Genomic DNA, 7,767 nt, shown 5'->3' with positions numbered 1-7,767 from the left:
TAAAATGGGACCACCGCGTAGATACGTCAGAGTCAAGGGTAACGTCGACGGCACCATTCTGATATAAAATGGGACTATAGGGTAGATACGTCAGAGTCAAGGGTAACGTCGATGGCATAAACGTTCTTTGTAATAGCCCACAATGTCCGGGATTGCATGCTGGGACAAAATACTACAAAACTAGAGTGACTATAGAGTTTTAATTAAGTAGCATGATGTTTTGACGTCTCACGCAATGTTTTTTATACAAATCACATAAAACAAAAAAGACATTAATAGTGTTCAAGCATATAAAACGATACATTTTTATCTTAATACTGTGAACACAAATCAAGTGTCGTATGAAACAAGGATATGGATAATCCAAACACAAAATGTTTATTTGTGCTCACAGTGAGATCAAATGTAACATATCATGTGAGCGAAATCAGTGCCTGTATTTGCTTTGTGTAATTGGTAACGAAAACAACGTCGTGAGAGATATAAAGAACATATCGTGCCGTCTAATTGACACTCTGTAATCTTTCTGGTATCGTAGTATAGGCCTGTGTAGCCAGTATCATGACTAATTGCAAAATTCGACTCGGAGTTGAAAACCGTGATAAGTGGCTTCCAAAAAAACCTATATGAATTCAATATACATAAAAATGTCACTTACTTTATACAAGATCCTGTCTAATAGATGAGTTAAAGCAAGTTAAGAAAATCGTTTCAGTGTGACAAAGAAAAATGGCTTGCACGTCAGATGTCTTCCCTTGACAGATAACTGATATTATGAACATAATGGTTACTGGATGGAAAAGACCCAACTCATAAATGTAATATGACTCATGAGATTAAGTTTTTATAAAATTTAATAAGATGTAATTTCCTAAAGGAAATTGGTATAATTTGTACAAATGCCTAGATAATTAGATGATGTTTGGCATGTGATGGTTGATGTCTGAATGTACTAAGGTAATGTTCAATATTAACTGGGGGGGGGGGGGGCTCGGGGGCTTGAATTTTCCACAAGAAAATTTAAACTTTACAGTGAGGGGGGGGGGGCTCCCAAAGTTGTTCAAGTTTCATGAGGGGGGAGGGAAATTGCTAATGTTACTAGTACTAAAAAGTCTTAACACACAAAATGCTAACAGCCTTTCATTCTCATTAAACGTGTCATTATGTAGCAAATATGTGTCAAGCTTCACTATCCCCATCACGAGAGGTTATATTTGAGTGTTTACTCTCCGTTCGATGACCAGACAGACAGACAGACAGACAGACTGACTGACTGACTGACTGACTGACTGACTGTTCATCCCTAAATCATAACCTTACATGAGGTAAAAGTAGTAGGTATATACTCAGCCTCTTGCCGTTTGGTAGATGTAAAATACTGACTACTCAGTGAAGCTAACAAGCAGTGCAAGTCAATGTCATCACTAACAAGCAGTGGAAGTCAATGTCATCACTAACAAGCAGTGGAAGTCAATGTCATCACTAACAAGCAGTGGAAGTCAATGTCATCACTAACAAGTAGTGGAAGTCAATGTCATCACTAACAAGCAGTACAAGTCAATGTCATCACTAACAAGCAGTGCAAGTCAATGTCATCACTAACAAGTAGTGTAAGTCAATGTCATCACTAACAAGTAGTGGAAGTCAATGTCATCACTAACAAGCAGTGCAAGTCAATGTCATCACTAACAAGTAGTGGAAGTCAATGTCATCACTAACAAGCAGTGGAAGTCAATGTCATCACTAACAAGCAGTGTAAGTCAATGTCATCACTAACAAGCAGTGGAAGTCAATGTCATCACTAACAAGCAGTGTAAGTCAATGTCATCACTAACAAGTAGTGCAAGTCAATGTCATCACTAACAAGCAGTGTAAGTCAATGTCATCACTAACAAGTAGTGGAAGTCAATGTCATCACTAACAAGCAGTGGAAGTCAATGTCATCACTAACAAGCAGTGCAAGTCAATGTCATCACTAACAAGTAGTGGAAGTCAATGTCATCACTAACAAGTAGTGGAAGTCAATGTCATCACTAACAAGCAGTGCAAGTCAATGTCATCACTACGATGGATGGTGATATATAAATATTAACTGTATCATTGATCCATATTTTGATAAATTATGATTGTCAAAATTTAATATTTATGATTTTGTAGTGGAGGGGGGGGGATAATCAAGTAAACATGTGACAGCACTCTGAACACTCCGTTAAAAAATATGTGAAACAAAATGTAATATGGTAGAATTTGCAGGTTGAAAACAATTTCTAAAAGGAGCGAGTAATATTCTTTACTTAATTTTACTTGACTTTTGCCTTTCTCAGGCCGGGTAAACCGACGATAATTAATGTTCACCACTAGATGGCGCTGTGGTGAAAAATCACAAGGACTATAGGTTCTTGTTGACCGAGTTTTTTAATGAAAGTATTACTCAAATAGTAATTTTGAACCACTAAGTAAAGTGAATTACGTTTTCTGCATCATTTTGGTCACAAAATATACAAAGTGTGTCACCTAGTGGTTCGTTTCTATATGTTCATGTTTCCATGTGTAGTGCTAGTATGTTAAGTTATGTACATGTGTGTATCTATTACATTATTGTTGAATTGTATATCAGACACTCTGGTATTTATTTATTTACTTTATTTATCCATTCATTGATTGATTGATTGATTGATTCATTCTGTCTGTCTGTCTGTCTGTCTGTCTGTCTGTCTGTCTGTCTGTCTGTCTGTCTGTCCGTCTGTGTGTGAGTGCCTACCAGCTTGCCTGTGTGTGTGTATGTATGTATGTATGTATGTATGTATGTATGTATGTATGTATGTATGTATGTATGTATGTATGTATGTATGTATGTATGTATGTATGTATGTATGTATGTATGTATGTATGTATGTATGTATGTATGTATGTATGTATGTATGTATGTATGTATGTATGTATGTATGTATGTATGTATGTATGTATGTATGTATGTATGTATGTATGTATGTATGTATGTGTTTATGTGTGTATGAGTCATGACTTTGTAATTACTGTGTCTGTATTCAGACATGACGATGTGTTTATACATGTTGCTAAGCATCTAGTAAAGAAATGAATATATTTTATTGCGATTGTTAATATTTCCTGCATTTTGTATTTTGACTCTAAAGTATGATTAACTTGTTCAAGAGTTTTCTCACCTGGACAACTTATGGCTTTTTTCCCATACAATAGAAAACAAGTACTGCTGTACATGTACAAGACAGGTTTACTATAGGCAAATTGACAGTAATGAAAAGATCATTACATATATGGAATACTAAACCATCAGAATGGAAATCATTTAAACATATATCTATCATATACACAACTTTCTTTGCCTTCTAAAGTTATCTCTTTTGCCAGTAATATATACATCTCTCCAATCTACGCCAACAGGCACCCAGTCTGCTATAGGTTGGAAAGCTTCATTGACCATATATGAATAACTCACACAATAACAACTTAACCAACACCTCCACACATACAACACCTACCCACCGACACAGACAATAGTGATGGTATTTCTATTGTCTACACTCTATATATAATATACAGCACAACCAGAGAGTAGGCCTCAGAGTTGTCTGATGATCGCACTATGCGTGAAACTCCGAGTTACAACCAAGAAAGAGTTCCAGTACTACCAAAACTATTACGCTCTGCCACTGCGGTATAGCGCACTGACTTAGCAGATTGATACTCACCGAGTTATATATATATATATATATATATATATATATATATATATATATATATATATATATATATATATATATATATATATATATATATATATATATATATATATATATATATATATATGCGTGAAACTCCGAGTTACAACCAAGAAAGAGTTCCAGTACTACCAAAACTATTACGCTCTGCCACTGCGGTATAGCGCACTGACTTAGCAGATTGATACTCACCGAGTTATATATATATATATATATATATATATATATATATATATATATATATATATATATATATATATATATATATATATATATATATATATATATATATATATATATATGCAGACGTATCGAGCACTGTACTACGGACAAATCTTACCACTGACTTCCTATATATATATATATATATATATATATATATATAAAATTTTCAGTCGATACCTGATCTGGCCTGTCCTGATCTGGCCAGCACCTGGCCTGTACCTGCGCTTTGTACTGACCGTGTAATAAATTATATATAGATCTTGATATTGTAAATGCACCAGCTGTTAATCCGGTATACATGTGTGCGTTATATATCTGTTTAGGTTTACAGCAGTGAATACATTTAATACGTCCTAAATGATCGATCTGTTTGGGATTGATTGTGTATTTATTTTATTAATTAGGTTATGGAATATCGATGTCTTTTCACATTTATTCATTTAAACATTGCCCAATCAGTAAGAAATATGAACTATTGCCAAACAGTACAGTGAGCCTGTCTCCGGCTCTGTTGTTCACTCACTATTTCTCGTTGTTTGCTTGCCTGTATGACTTTCTTTTTTCGGGTCTTCACGGAGAAATATCCTTTCGTCTATCAGAAATGAGTATAATAACGAAAAAGAAGATATTTCGTACGCTCTGTGTGATTGCAATGGCAATAACTGGTTGTATTATTAGACATAATTCAGACTTTATCTTTCAGAAAATGAACAGAAAAGATCTGACTGGACAGGTATGTAATTACTGTATAATGCTTTTGAAAAGGAGCCGTACTGGGGGGGGAGAGAGAGAGAGAGAGAGAGAGAGAGAGAGAGAGAGAGAGAGAGAGAGAGAGAGAGAGAGAGAGAGAGAGAGAGAGAGAGAGAGAGAGAGAGAGAGAGAGAGAGGGGGGGAGGGAGGGAGGAGGGACGGAGGGAGGGAGAGAGGGAGGGAGGGAGGCAGGGATGGATGGAGGGAGGGAGGGAGGGAGGGAGAGAGAAGAGAGCGAGAGAGAGAGATAGATAGATAGATAGATAGATAGATAGATAGATAGATAGATAGATAGATAGATAGATAGATAGATAGATAGATAGGTAGATGTTATGTTAGAGACCTTTAGGTGCTCATACCTATAATGTATAATAGAAACAGGGATCTGATGAGATGTGGTGATTTGTAGTGTCAATAACATGTAGTGACCGAAGCATACAATGCATATTTATCCCTTCATACTGAAGAGTAGAACAATTTAGATTAATTTTGTTTATAAACTATATATGAAGTTTACCATTTCGGAACTTTCAACTTTTGCCCTAAAGTGCCATTGACTGTGGAACAGCCAAGTATTTACATGACATGTTCTGTAACTAGTGTGGTAGGTAATATATCATGTGTATATGTATATGTATATGTATATGTATATGTATATGTATAGTTATGTATGACAGTCACTCCAGGTGAAGTATTATTAACGAGTATAAGTAAGAAACACGGACAACAACAAATACCACAGTTCAGACAAGGCCCATGTCATCGATCATCAGTTTCTGTGGCTTGGGAGGGGGATTGTTCCACCAGGCCGACAAATAGTCTCTACCCCAAAAAACAGGCTGATCCATATTACGTATTTCTAAAACAAGAAAAGTAAGTGTATGAGTACATGTATGTGATACTTTGAATTCATGAAAGTATGTTAACAGTCTAACTAAGACGGAAACTTTTAACTATTTGGGTTTATTAGATTTCCCGAATTTCAGCAATTTTCATTCAGATACGCGCTCGCTGTACTGTGTTTATATCTGACTAGTGGCGTAGTGATTGTTCTAATCCTGCCGTAGAGGGCGTCGATTAATTTAGCTTTCACCGTTTTTAAGAATTTTAGAATCAAGAGAAATATAGAATCATACGGAGGCTTAATGAGGACACAGGAGTATTTTTTAAAACGATGTGAGTATTTTTTTTACCATGTGAGTGTGTTATATTATATTATAATATTATTTATTTACCAGAAGTCGAAAAAAATAACAACCAAATTTGCATATCAAGTGAGGAAAAAACTACTCCCATGAAATAAAAGCTACTCACATGGTACAAAAAAACTACATGGTAAAACTATTTTTTTACAATAAACTACTCCCATGGTAAAAAAAAACAACAACAACAAAAAACCCTACTCCAATGAAATAAAAGCTACTCCCATGGTAAAAAAAAAAAAAAAAAAACCTACTCGTATGGTAAAAAAAAACCTACTCCCATGCAATAAAAACTACTCCCATGGTAAAAAAAAAACAAAAAAACAAAACCTACTCGCATGGTTTAAAAAACTACTCCTGTGTCCTCATTAAGCCTCCGTACAATCAAGGAAGGCCACCCTGAGAAATAATATAGCAAGGAAGGGTAGATGTTGTTTTAGCCGCTGTTTGTCTGTTTGTTTTTCTGTATGTTTGTTTGAGTTCCTTCTAATTGTCATTATTGTTCTTACTATTTCAACAGGTTGTGAAGTACGATCATAGTGATACACTACCGACTATTACTATCACTAGTAATGTTGACAAAACTGTGGTTAGTAGGGAAATGATACAGAGTGGCGGTTCTTCAAAGCCGGAACTACACATTGAAAAAGAAGAAAACGAAAAGAGAAGAACGGAAATAGACAATAACATTATGTCGAACCCATCACTTCATATTCACGGTCAACGTACAAACTGTGACAATCTAAAACTCGGTAGTTTCAAAACAAATAGTCAGCAACGAGGATTAAGAGGAATTTATATTTTACCAGTGTATTTTAATCGCCCTGGTCCTGCAACTTTGTACAATAATTACCGTTGGGTGCTTGCTTTCGCATTGTATAACAAGTATAATATTGTCATTCTACCATTCCACAACCACAGTACACAAGAACATGTTGTACACTTCATGACATCTTGGAGAACCTTTGAAGAAACCTTTGACTTGGACAGACTTACTCATTACATTGATGTTGTATCTGTGGACGAATTTAAGAATACATGTGGAAATGTTGTCAAAGAAGATAGGCTAGTGTCAAGTTTTTCCGGTCTTCAAAAGGACGTATGTTCACTTTACATACTACGTACATGCAACCTAATGAAAATAGCTGGCGAAACAGAGCATTGGCTAGAGGGACAGACAAATGTAAGCGGTATAGGATTACCTGCTAATGTCACTTCAATTCGTGTGTTTGAAGACAACTTAATCGTGCTCAATAAGAGTTTAACTTCCCCACTTTGCATTGGAGTCATGTCTGCCGAACCTTCGATTGACCTTCCCTGTAAACAAGATCTCGATATCGTTCTCGACAAGTCCCTAGTAAGAGCTCCATATATACGACGTATGGCTGAAGACGGTATGAAGAAAGTTTGTGAAGGAAACTTTGCAGTTATGCACTGGAGAAACATGTCTGGAGAATGGTGAGAAAGATCAAGCAGTCCTCCCCCCCCCCCTTCGTCTCGTTTAGAACATTTGCACTGAGAGATTTTAACTATGTCCTCTCTTCCAAGTGTTTTGTATTCACATGTGACAAATGACATCCAAGTGAAATATATCCAGAGATGATGTGGTTCGTTTTTGACGTAATTTCAAACCATGAATACGTGTTAAAAAATCAACACCCCAAAACTAACTTCCAAAATCACATGTAATTCTAACTGTTGGTCGCTTAATACATAAACAACCATATTGCAGTAATTAGATAGTTGCGTGACACTAAGCCAGGCAGCATATAATAATAATTTATTCAAATACAATAGGAAACCGGCCTAGGGCTCGTCAGTACAACGCG

General features: G+C 35.8%; 1 long non-coding RNA gene across 1 annotated transcript in view; it reads right to left on the bottom strand.

Moving 5' to 3' along the window:
* Positions 1-785, bottom strand: part of LOC144442805 (uncharacterized) — a 3,173-nt gene extending 2,388 nt beyond the window's left edge. The window contains exon 1 of the long non-coding RNA XR_013481656.1: positions 659-785. This is a non-coding gene — a long non-coding RNA (uncharacterized LOC144442805). The remainder of the gene's footprint in view (positions 1-658) is intronic.
* Between the last annotated feature and the right edge of the window lie 6,982 nt (positions 786-7,767).

Source organism: Glandiceps talaboti, chromosome 11 (assembly GCF_964340395.1).
Source record: "Glandiceps talaboti chromosome 11, keGlaTala1.1, whole genome shotgun sequence".
In the NCBI taxonomy this organism is placed as follows: Eukaryota; Metazoa; Hemichordata; class Enteropneusta; family Spengelidae; genus Glandiceps; species Glandiceps talaboti.
This window is presented reverse-complemented; position numbering and strand designations above follow the sequence as displayed.